Consider the following 13046-nt stretch of genomic DNA (forward strand, 5'->3'; position numbering starts at 1 on the left):
CTGGGGGCGGTGTTGGAGTACCGGGGGCGCGGAGCCTCTGCAGGAGTACCAGGGGTGCGGGAGCTCTGCTGGAGTACCAGGGGCGCGGAGGCTCTGCTGGAGTACCAGGGGCAGGGAGGCTCTGCTGGAGTACCAGGGGCGCAGAGGCTCTGCTGGAGTACCAGGGACGCGAGACTGGAGAGCTTTTTAACAAAGTGTTGGACAGGAGAAGGGCCCGGGGGACACTTAGAGAAAATTCAGCAGCAGCGGCAGCAAAAGTGATTTTCCTCCTCTAAGTTTGAGACGGGGAGAAGGCGCGGGCGGAGGCGGCGGGAGGTCCGCCGCTTCCCCCCTTCCTTCCCCTCGTGTGACACGGTCAGGGGGGGGTTTCCAAGCCACTCTCCGCACGATTTCAGAAACCTGGTTTTCGGAAAGTGGGACCTCCAGACAAGCGGGCCCCGCTGAGCTGGAGTACCAGGGGCGTGGGGGCTCTGCTGGAGTACCAGGGGCGCGAAGTGCTGGGCGGTGCGGCCAAGGGGGTTTAGCCCAAGGAGGGGTGCTTAAGTGTGGGTACGCAGGAGCGGCCGGTGCGCAGGGTCCCCCAGGCCGGAGCCGCGGAGGTAGGGGAAGGGTGAGGTTGTGCCCTCCGACCGGGAAGGGCCTGGTCAGAGGGCGCGAGGGTCGGCCCGGGAGTTTGAGAGGGCGGTGGTGGGTCGGAGGATCCCCCAGAGAGGGGAGAGGAGAGGGAGACAGAGAGCTGGGTGAAGTGAGGATGGAAACAAGGATTAATGTGTCCCCTAAGGTCTGCCTCCAGTGCTGGGTGGAGGTGGGAGAGGCGGCCCGGGAGTTTGAGAGGGCAGCGGTGGGTCGGAGGATCCCCCAGAGAGGGGAGAGGGAGACAGACAGACAGACAGAGAGCTGGGTGAAGTGAGGATGGAAACAAGGATTAATGTGTCCCTTAAGGTCTGCCTCCAGTGCTGGGTGGAGCTGGGAGAGAGAGGCCCGGGAGTTTGAGAGGGCGGCGGTGGGTCGGAGGATCCCCCAGAGAGGGCAGAGAAGAGGGAGACAGACAGCCAGAGAGCTGGGTGAAGTGAGGATGGAACAAGGATTAATGTGTCCCCTAAGGTCTGCCTCCAGTACTGGGTGGAGCTGGGAGAGGTGGCCTGGGAGTTTGAGAGGGCGGCGGTGGGTCGGAGGCTCCCCCAGAGAGGGCAGAGAAGAGGGAGACAGACAGACAGACAGAAAGAGAGCTGGGTGAAGTGAGGATGGAACAAGGATTAATGTGTCCCTTAAGGTTTGCCTCCAGTGCTGGGTGGAGGTGGGAGAGAGAGGCCCGGGAGTTTGAGAGGGCGGCGGTGGGTCGGAGGATCCCCCAGAGAGGGAAGAGGGAGACAGACAGACAGACAGACAGACAGAGAGCTGGGTGAAGAGAGGATGGAAACAAGGATTAATGTGTCCCCTATGGTCTGCCTCCAGTGCTGGGTGGAGGTGGGAGAGGCGGCCCGGGAGTTTGAGAGGGTGGCGGTGGGTCGGAGGCTCCCCCAGAGAGGGGAGAGGGAGACAGACAGACAGACAGACAGACAGAGAGCTGGGTGAAGTGAGGATGGAACAAGGATTAATTTCCCCTTTAATGTCTGCCTCCAGTGCTGGGTGGAGGTGGGAGAGGCGGAGGGTGGCGGAGGGTGGCGGAGGGCGGCGGGGCCGGCGGGGCCAGGGAGAGCCGAGCCCCGGGGGTGCGTGGCGGGAGCGGGGGCTCCGTGAGGCACATGGGGGCCGAGCACCAGGCGATCGGCCCTTTGGCGGGGTCCGTGTTTGGGGCGGCGGCGGCGATTCGGGTGCTCCCCGGTGATGGGAGAGGGAGATGGACAGCCTGGCAAAGGCTGGGTGGAAAAGGAGCTCACGCCCCCTTTAATGTCTGTCACCAGTGCGGAAGGGCGTCAGGGCCGTCGGGGCCAGGGAGAGTCGAGCCCCGGGGGTGCGTGGCGCGAAGGCGGGCTCTGTGGGGTGCGTGGGGGCCGAGCACCGGGCGGTCGGCCCTTTGGCATGGCCCTGGGGTCCGTGTCTGGGGCGGCGGCAGCGGCGGCGGCGGCGGCGGTTCGGGCGCTCCCTGGTGATGGGAGAGGGAGATGGGCAGCCTGGCAAAGGCTGGGTGGAAAAGGAGCTCATGCCCCCTTTAATGTCTGTCACGCAGGCGCTGTAGTAACAGCCTGGCAACCTGGAAATGAGGTACGCTGTGGTTTGGGGGCACTTTGGTTTGCCTGTGTGATCTTAGAGGCTCTAAGATCACACAGGCAGTAAGCCTCCACGCTACGTCACGGCAGTACCCATGCGGAGGTTGTTTTTTTTTTGTTTGTTTTGTTTTGTTTGTTTGTTTTTTGGGGTTGTTTTTGTGTGTTTTTTTGTTTTTTGTTGTTATTTTGTTCGTTTGTTTTTCAACTTTTCAACATTTACGTTTTCAACAACATAAATGTAAACAATCAATGAACAATCAACAATCAAGGATCGACCATATGAACAATTATAGAACAATTATAGAACAATTTGGAACTCTCAATATGAAAACAGTTGAACAAAGAACAAAAACACACAACACACACTAAATACAAACTAAATTTTCTTTAAGAGGACAAGGGCCCTCCTCGCCTTGGTCGACTTGCGAGGGGATAAGCCGACCCTCTCCTTCACCTTTTGGGCCAAGGCCTGTGTGGTGAGCCTGGGCTTCTTTGGTGACACAACCCTCGGAAAAGAGAACAGGTTGACACTGAGCTCAGTGAATTTGGACTGTTGTGTGATAGTGATTACACGGTTTTCACTTACTCTGCCCTCAGCAACGGAGGTGGAGGCAGCAGCAGAGGAGGAGGCAGCTGATGAGGAGGAGGCGGCAGCAGCGGAGGAGGAGGCAGCGAATGAGGAGGAGGCGGCAGCAGAGGAGGAGGAGGCAGCGAATGAGGTGGAGGCGGCAGCAGAGGAGGAGGCAGCGAATGAGGAGGAGGCGGCAGCGGAGGAGGAGGCAGCGAATGAGGAGGAGGCGGCAGCGGAGGAGGGACCTGTCTCTTCCTCTCCCAGTGAGAGCCAAATGAACAGCTCTCTCATTTGTTTGGCTCTTTCAACAGTTTTGTGGAGCGCGTAAAACCGCTCTTGGGTGTCAGCCCAAGACACATGAAGGAGGAGAGGTTTTTGCACATTTCCTCATTGTTTTGTTGAAAGTTCTACAAAAGACAAATTCATGCTTGGGTCAGTATGGATTAAATTTACCCCGTGAAAATCAAACGTCAGGTCTCTGTCATACTCACATACGTGGATACGGCCATCCTGAGGTCAAGGAGGCTGGGGGAACCTGGGAGGCCCATCTCGGACCAGGCCCGACGTACATATCTCACCAAGTCCTTGGCCTCCGCGCAGCCAAGTGACGTAAAAAAGAAGCCGTTGAGGGGCACAGACCGGTTGCGGAGCTGGAGCCACCGGATGAACCATGTGTACTCCTCTGGCTCCAAATATATTTGTGCCGTCCCAAATTTGCGTACTGTTTTGTGATCCATGACCTGCAACAGACAGAGATGACAGAAAACAGAGAGAGCAGTCAATTGGATAAAGCTATGACAACAAAATTTAACCTGATTTTGAAAGTGATCACGTTATGAAAGGATTTGAAATTAAACTGAAATTTACATTGATGAGGTAGCCGCTGTCGGGGTTCCCCACAGCCTCCTTCACCTCAGACACCTGCATGCGGGTGAGGACCCCCGCCCTGTGTCCATAGATGCTGCATTACCCGAAGAACCAGTCTTTGGGTCTTTCGGGGGGGGGCCTGTTCGATGTCATCTGAAATGAGAGTTAAAGAGAGAAGAGAATAATGAATAATGATGTATATCAGAAAAGTACAGTGTGTGTGTGTGTGTGTGTAGGAGAGAGAGATAAAGAGAAAGAGAAAGAGAGAGGCAGTACAGACTTACCAAGGAGTGAAGGGATCTTGGCCTTGGCCAAGGCCAGGTCGGCTTTGGCCACCAGTCTTCGCCCCTTCTGCTGTTTCACCATGAACTGGTGGCCCAGCACCGTGCGGCCCAGGTCTTTATAAAGCTTCTTTAGCTCCTTGAAGATCATTGTTACTTTCTGAGTGGACACCCTCGAATATTTCGGCTGGATGTCCCGCACATACTCCACAAACGATATGGCCTGGCCCACATACAATATAATGGTTGTTGGGGCCAGGCCAAATGATCGTAGCAGAGCTGGGTAGCTGTGGAAAGACCAGTCTGGATTTAGTCTCTGTCATTCATTTGTTTTCAGTTCTTACTAAGGTTACATCTTTCAAAGTTCACTACTTACGACTTGACCAGAAGAGGGTTGTCTAGGAACTCCCAGGTCCAATACTTGATGGAAGACCACCCGAGCATCATGTATTTTACAAATACTTTTGTCCGGGTGGTCTTCGTCACATCTTGCTTGTTCCTTCCGGGCAAGAAACAAAATCTGCATAGGACGCCATGTACTTGTCTGTGAAAATGAAACACGTGATGATGAATGTAGCATGAAAACACTCCACACACCTTCACAAATATAGAATGTGTAATTTCTTACCAGTTGAGGTGCCGAAGCATATATTCCTGAGGTTGGAGGCCTTGCTTTTCCCTGAAAAATATGGCTTGAGGGCAGTTTTAATTGTCCTCAGTTTAGGACTCAGCTGTTCTGTTTCCTCCTAGGAAAAAAAAACAATACAAAACAAAATTAACATGACCACATACCCTCCTTGGTTCAAACCTTGGTAAAGATTTGTGAAATTATTGATGAACTAAACACTCACCTCACTGGTGCTCTGCTCCGGTCTGGAAACAGCAGCAGCAGCAGGAGCAGGAGGAAGAAAAGGCCTTCCTCTTCTGAGGCACTGGTGGCTGCTGCTCGGCCTCTTCCTCCTGCTCCTGCTCCTCCTCACCACTTTCTTGGCCAGAGGTGGCTAACGCTCCCTCCTGCTGCTGCTGCTGCTGCTGCTCCTCAGTGCTAGGGGCAGAGGGGGATGAGGCTCCCTCCTCCCGGGGCGGCTGCTGCTGCTGCTGCTGCTGCTGCTGCTCCTCAGGACTAGGGGCGGAGGGGGATGAGTCCCCCTCCTCCTGCGGCTGCTGCTGCTGCTGCTCTTCCTCCTGCTCCTCCTCCTCCTCCTCTGATGAGCTCTCAGAGGAGAAGGCTCCCGCCTGCTGGTGCTGCTGCTCCTCTTGCTCCTCCTCCTCCTCCTCTGAGATGTCGGAGGAGGTGGATGAGGCTCCCCCCTGCTGCCGCTGCCGCTTCTGCTTAGTCAGGAGGAGGAAAGACAGGATAGATAGATAGCTTTTATTGTCCAGTGTGCCATGCCATGACAACAACCAGCAAGAGAAAACAGGACTGCAAATTAATGATGATGTACTCATTTTTCATTTACTCACATTGAGGTCAGCAATGACCTTACGGAGGTCCCGCACCTCCCACTCCAATTCTGTGATCCGTTGCCTATTGGTCTTGCAGGAGGCATTCTGGCAAAGATTTTGCCCCTGCCCGGGCTTCTCCTCCGACTCCTCCTGCAGGTCCAACGTGCTAACCATTGGTGGGGTGGGGTTTGAGGCCCTCAGGGCAGCCAGCTGCCTGATGGCAGAAGCCCGTTTGAGGGCCTTTATCTCTTTAGCCACCCTCCCTCTGCTGACGTCCTGGTGACGGCGAACGTGTTTCTCGGGGTGGAGAATGTGCGGGGAGCACAGGGGGAAGGGGCATGGCCCAGCCTCAACCGTAACCCGGCCAGTGGCCAGGTTGTTCAAGATGCTCCGTTCTTTAGTGTTAAGAAGCCCGTGGCTCTGTCTGAGGTGCTTCAACAGGGCCCTGAGCTCACGCCCACAAATGGGGCATTCCCCCGATGCCTTCGTTTTTGTCATCTATAAAAATAAAGAAAGGAAAAATCATTCTGTGATGAGGGAACTGTCTCTGTCATCTGCAACATCCCTCAGCAAGTGCACAAGTAAAAAGGAAAGGAAATTAAGAAAAAAAAAAAAATGAAGACCCCACTAAGCCACCGACGACCCGCTACAGTATTTTCTTAATAAAAGGGAATTAAGAAAAGGGTAGAGAGGCGAGAGGTGACAATAATTGGGAGCTTTAATGAGTGGCGCCAGCGTGTCTGCTCCTAACGTGCTGTAAGTGTGCACTGGAGGAGAGAGCAGCGGCAGTGCATGGGTCGAGTCAAGGTTACATCTAGTAAAGATGTAAAGTTTTAATCTTGTGTTTACTTTCTACCCATCACTAGAATAAGTTGACCTCCTCCTTTGCTGTAACCTTGACTCGACCCATGCACTGCTGCGCTGTCCTCCAGCGCACACTGACAGCACGTGAGGAGCAGACACGCTGGCGCCGCTCATTAAAGCTCCCAATTATTGGGGCTTTCTTTGACCCCACAAGACCCCACAATGCCCCAGACAGCTTTCCAATGATGCCACACACATCATTGTACTGTCATGCCATCATGCTATAAATCCATCAAATCAGTCATGTCCGCCTGGCACAAACCACATGTTTTGGACAGCTGTGAAGTGACAGAATGTCCTGGCATCATGGTTCTTAATTGCTAGATTCCAGAGAGTCTCCCCTCTTCATATATGGCAGAATATATCTACTTCCAACTTGCTATGCTGAGATACATGTAAAAATGTAAGAATTTAGTAACACGGATTTGGTTTTTTTTTCATTGATATAAAAACGAATATAAAATACAGGCACATAGAAGGACAGGAAATGATGGCAAATCTGGTTAGCCCAGGTTGTCCTGAAAAAAACAAGATATAGCATGTGTATGTAGCCTTTATAATGACTGTGATATGAGCTTAAAAGTAAAGACAGTAAAAATACCCCCAAAACGCCTAGGGCCCATAGAGTTACGGACACAAATGAACCTGTTGAGTGATTTGGTGTCCTAAATCGCCAAAGAGCAGAGTTTAACTTCAATTAGTTCAACTAAGATGACAAAAACGCCAAGTTAGAAATAATAGAATACTACTCACCCTCCAGTCCTCGATGAAACTCAACGAAAATGAAAATAAATGTAGTTAGTAAACTCTGTGTACCTCCGTGTGTCTCTCTCTGTCTCGTGCGTCCTGTCACCTCTCGTCTCTCTCTCTCTCTCTCTCTCTCTGTGTCGTCACCTCCGGCCTCTCTCTCTCTCTCTCTCTCTCTCTCTCTCTCTCTCTCTCTTTTTAACCCTTGTGTTACCCTTCAAAGTTACATCCATGACCCTTAAAGTGGTCAAAAATGTCCATTTTCTAGAAACTTTTGTAGTGTTTTTAAAGATATTTTATATTTTGTGGGGCTTTTTTTAACTTTGAAAAGTAGCCCAAACAGCCTGAAATGAATAATAACACAGTTCAACTTCATTAAATTAAATAACTTGCACATAACAGCCTGGCAACCTGGAAAGGAGGTACGTTGTGGTTTGGGGGCACTTTGGTTTGCCTGTGTGATCTTAGAGCCTCTCAAAAATATCCAGAGGCTCTAAGATCACACAGGCAGTAAGCCTCCACGCCACGTCACGGCAGTACCCATGCGGAGGTTTTTTTGTTTTGTTTTGTTTTGTTTTGTTGTTTTTTTTTTGTTTTTTTTTTTGTGCTTTGTTTTTTTTTGTTATTTTGTTTGTTTGTATTTTTTTTCAACTTTTCAACATTTATGTTTTCAACAACATAAATGTAAACAATCAGTGAACAATATGAACAATTATAGAACAATCTGGAACTTTAAATATGAACAAAGAACAAAAACACACAACACACACTAAACACAAACTAGATTTTCTCCAACATGACAACGACCCTCCTCGCCTTGTCTGTTTTTTCGCAGGGGGAAGCCGACCTTCTCCTTCACCTTTTGGGCCAAGGCCTGCTGCTGCTGCTGCTGCTGCTGCTCTTCCTCCTGCTCCTCCTCCTCCTCTGATGAGCTCTCAGAGGAGGAGGCTCCCGCCTGCTGGTGCTGCTGCTCCTGTTGCTCCTCCTGAGAAAACAGGACTGCCGCCGCTCTCTCCTCCAGCGCACACTGACAGCACGTGAGGAGCAGACACGCTGGCGCCGCTCATTAAAGCTCCCAATTATTGGGGCTTTCTTTGTCAAAACTCGACCAAAAACATTAAAAACATTTAATAAACATCCATCTTTAACCAAATAAACAAACAATTAAACAAATGAACCTGTTGAGTGATTTGGTGTCCTAAATTGTCAAAGAGCAGAGTTTAACTTCAATTAGATCAACTAAGATGACAAAAACGCCAAGTTAAAAATATTAAATTAATTAAAAGGAATAAATGACAGATTTAGTGATATTTTCATAGACTATGTAGGCCTACTCACCACATCAATAAACAGCACAGCAACACATAATACTTCCTCAAACTTGGCAACCTTTAAAAAGTGAAGGGAGACAGAGAGAAAGGTGAGAAAGAATAACACTTGATGGACTTACTTAGATGATCACAGTGCCGGTATTTGTATTGTAGAAACATAGTTGCATCATATATTCTATACAGTACTTACTTAGAGAAACCCAAAAGGCTGCTTGGTCTGGTGAACCTCCTGAACCATGAACCTATGATGGGATCCTGAAAAATTGGACAGTGAGGAACAGAGGTGAGACATGATCATTGATGAATATTAAAATGAATAAATGGGAGATTTAGTAATATTTTCATAGACTATGTACTCACCACATCAATAAACAGCACAGCAACACATAATACTTCCTCAAACATGGCAACCTTTAAAAAATGAAGGGATATTTCAAATTGAATGGAAACATGCCCACAATAAAAACAAAATACAGGTAATTATTGTCCACAAGAGTTTGCTGTTACATGTCAGTAAAAAAAACAATTGGATAAAAACACAGCATATCTAGAATAAAGAGGATATTTATGTATAAAAGACAAATACATTTAAGTAGTTACTTTAAACTCCAAGCCACTTTTATGTTAATGAGCAGCATCACATCTCCTGGCAAATCCTAATTTGATTCAATCTAAATTATATCTGCAAGTGTAGCGGGTTTATGATGAATACTAGCCTAATCATTTGGTTTTACATGAACATTTTTGCTCTGTTCAGCTTTAGCTGTTTCAGAGTAAAGAATTACTGCATAGTGTACTTATATCAATTAATAGACATTGAAATATTTTTACTACCTAACTAATAAAGACTATACTTAACTAACTAAATGAATAAAATAAAGTTACTGAAGCACTAAGATCACCATCACTACATCATAGAAACAGCCCAGCAGTAGAGAAACCCCGTCATGCTGCTCAACAGCCAGCTAAATTGTTAAATTGCCTACTCATAACTATGCTGTGTTAAAGGGCCAGTGTGTAAAATGGGTTGAAAACAGTGACATCAGTGGTCAAATTCTAGATTGCAGGGCTCACTCGCTCACCCCTCCCATCGGGTAAATGACGGTGGCCGCGTAGGGACAAAAAGCCTTGCGCACGACTTTTTCAGGAGTAGGTCTATCTAGCGACGAGGTGAATATTTATTTAGAAATCTAAATCATGTTACGATATTGTAATGAATCCGTCACGAGCAGGAGACCAGAGGAGCGTTCAGGAAAAAGGCCAGTTTATTTGAGCACTCCAAAAACTCCGGTAACGCTCCAGGGGGTAAAAGACTCTCTTCTAGCGTAACAGACACACTTCATACACACATACTCGTTTACAACACCAAGCGGGTACCCCCTCCCCTCTCTGCTCCACCAATCTCCAGCCCGCACACTGACTGACAGCGTAGCCTGTAAACAGAGCTCAGCTGTTTATTTAGCCTAGCACTATCTCCGGACTATAGTAGCTGCAATGGACGACTTTGAACACGATTTTGAAGAGTTTCTTGTAGCGGACACAGACCCAGAGCCATACCTGTTTGAGCCGGAGCATACAGATGAGGAACTCCATGTGTTTGATGCTGAGCGTGTGAGAAGAGAGGCTGAATGCACAGAATGGGATTTGGTGCTACTGCTACCATCGTTGGGGAGATATATCACCAGGAGGAAAAGCGCCGCAGAGAGTGCATCACAAGGAGTGAAGTTGCGTCTTCTTTTCCTCGCAGATGACGGTTCAGGTTCATTCTCTCCTGTTGCATGGTAAGTGTGGTCCATTCGCAAACTTTATAACTAAAATAACTTTTCACTACTCTCTATCGACGAACTTTTAACACTCTGCTGTTTCCTCCTCCTCCTTCCTTCCTTCCACTGTCTTCGTTGGTTTATTTATACACGCGAAGCGCGTTCTCTGGCTGGCTGGATTGTCCACTCAGGCTGCCTTACATACATGGCGGCGCAAGATGGCGACCTCTCTAAAGCGAGGCCCTTGCTATATATATATATATATAAAAGCATAATTATAAGGCTACGAAAACCAAACGAATTTTATTTTATAGCGATTATACACTTGTATAAACATATTAATGGGTAGAATATTCAGATTCAGATTCAGATTTGACAATAAACCATGCCAAATATTACATACTGGCCCTTTAAGAGTTAGCAAGCACAACGAAAATAAACTATCAACCAAACTTGATTCATATCTGACCCAGGTAGACTGCAGTTCATCACTTTAGTCACACCGCCTGCGCCGTCGTCATATAATGTGGTGGCCGCGGGTCTCTTCTCCTCCTGCCTCCCCTTCGCCTCATCCACCTGCTGACGGCCACCTCCGCCATCATTACCTGCTGTGGCTGCTTTGGATGCCAGTGCGGGTGCGGTCACTGATGCTGCCGCTGAAGAAGCATAGCCAGCAAACATCTGTGTTATTTTCACACATTTAGCAGCATCTTCCTAAAGGGCTTGTCTCTTTTTCTCTCTTATTTTTTCCGCACCTCCTTTGAGTTTCTTCTCCATTTTGTCGATCTCCTCTCTCTCTGTATGATTGATTGACTGGCAGCCGAGGCCCAAGTGGGAGTGGGCATCGGCCCTCCGCTGTAATTGGTCCAGCCCAGAATCAATCATGACTAATGGGCCGATCTACCAGTTTTGTGTACCAATAGGTATCATGACATGACTAATAGTTAAAAAAAAAAAGGCCCGGCCCAAAATTACCATCGGCCAACCAGGCCGGTATGCCCAATTGAAAAAAAAAAAAAAAATTCTCTGTCCTTTAATATTTGTTTTCAGTGTTGAAAGAAGGTGGGAGAGGCAGAGGGCGGCAGGCTCCGCAGAGAGGGAGACCCGAGCACCGGGGGGTATGTGTGGGGCCCGGGAGGGGCGGGCTCCGTGTTTGAGACGGCGGCGGTAGGTTGGACGCTCCCCAGAGAGGGGAGAGGGAGAAACATAGCTAAATAAAGTGAGAATAGAAAAAATGTATCTGTCCTTTAATATCTGTTTTCAGTGTTTAATGAAGGTGGGAGAGGCGGAGGGCGGAGGGCGGAGGGCGGCGGGCTCTGCGGGGAGAGGGAGACCCGAGCACTGGGGGTATGTGCTGGGAGGGGCGGGCTCCATGTTTGAGATGGCGGTGGTGGCAGTGGTAGGTCAGACGCTCCCCAGAGAGGAGAGGGAGAAATATAGCTAAATAAAATGAAAATAGAAAAATGTCTGTCTTTTATTTTTGTTTTCAGTGTTTAATTAAGGTGGCAGAGGCGGCTGGAGGACGGACGCTTCCAGAATGGGGAGAGGGAGAAATATATCTTGACTCAGCAACACTATTGATGAAATTGCAATGCAGCGGGTGTATTTGCGACAATAGGGTTGCAGAGGTTTCCGCACAATTGTTGTAATACCTCTAAATCCCTTGTGATATACTCAAACATATTCATCAATATTTTTGTCATCTTAAACTTTGCATTTTCATGCATTTTTCAACTTTTTCATAAAAAGCACACTTTTATAACAATAATGCTGCTGGGGAGGATTCTCCCCAGGGGCCCACGGGCAAGTTTGTCGTACATTTTTGAAAACCTCTTTCCCTTAAGCCTTCAGATATCACAAAAGCATATTGCTCGTAATTTGAAAAATCATAAATTTTTCTATGCAACAATAAGCTTGCATTCTCAAGTCTGAGACGATTTTCAATGGTGAGTCATAGCTGCTCGAGCCTGATTATTTTCTAAACCCCACACTCTTAAGCCTTCAAAAATGTGAACATATTCAAGAATATTCTATTTTCACTGTGGGGTTGCAACCTCTTTGTTGCAGAATATAACCTATGAAGACCTTACTGATCATAAGAATATGAACTTCATTGAATCTTTTCTAATTGCTCTACTGAGCTTGCTTTAATACAGAACATGTACAAGAGCTGCAACGCATTCTGAACAACCCAGCTTTTACCCTATTTTGAGCTGAATTTCCCCCTTTGCTTCTTCAGAGTATGAAGTTACTGGTTGTATATTTTCTCAAATAAAATGTTCCTTTTGTAAAGGCTTCAACCTTCTCCACCATTCTTCTTCCAGCTTCTTCTTCTTCTAACCCCTAGACGTACAAATGAGATCTGTGATGCCCTTAGATGTCCGGGGCAGATCATCTGTTCCCACAGTGTATACGTTAAATTAGCAAAACAAGGCATCCCATGTAATTGTTTATGTATTTTTTTCTGTTTTCATACAGAATATACACAAGAGCTGCAGCGCAGTCTGAACAACCCAGCTTTTATCCTATTTTAGATAGATATTATTATTATTATATTATTATAAGATATTATTTTTGGAGGGCATTTTTAGTCTTTATTTGATAGGACAGACAAGCGTGAGGGGGGGAGAGAGAGAGAGAGAGGGAGTGACATGCAGCAAAGGGCCACAGGCTGGAGTCGAACCCGGGCTGCAGCTGCAACAGCCTTGTACATGGGGCGCCTGCTCTACCACTAAGCCACCGACGCCCCCTTTTATCCTATTTTGAGCTGAATTTCCCCACTTTGTTTCTTCAGAGTATGTAGTTACTGGTTGTATAGTTTCTCAAAGAAAATGTTCCTTTTGTAAAGGCTTCAACATTCTCCACAATTCTTCTTCCAACTTCTTAGAGATAGAAATGATATTCAGCCACACCAGTCTGAGCAATAACAGATCTGTGATGCCCTTAGATGTCCGGGGCAAATCACC

This window comes from Epinephelus lanceolatus, chromosome 24 (genome assembly GCF_041903045.1).
Source record: "Epinephelus lanceolatus isolate andai-2023 chromosome 24, ASM4190304v1, whole genome shotgun sequence".
NCBI classification, from domain to species: Eukaryota; Metazoa; Chordata; class Actinopteri; order Perciformes; family Serranidae; genus Epinephelus; species Epinephelus lanceolatus.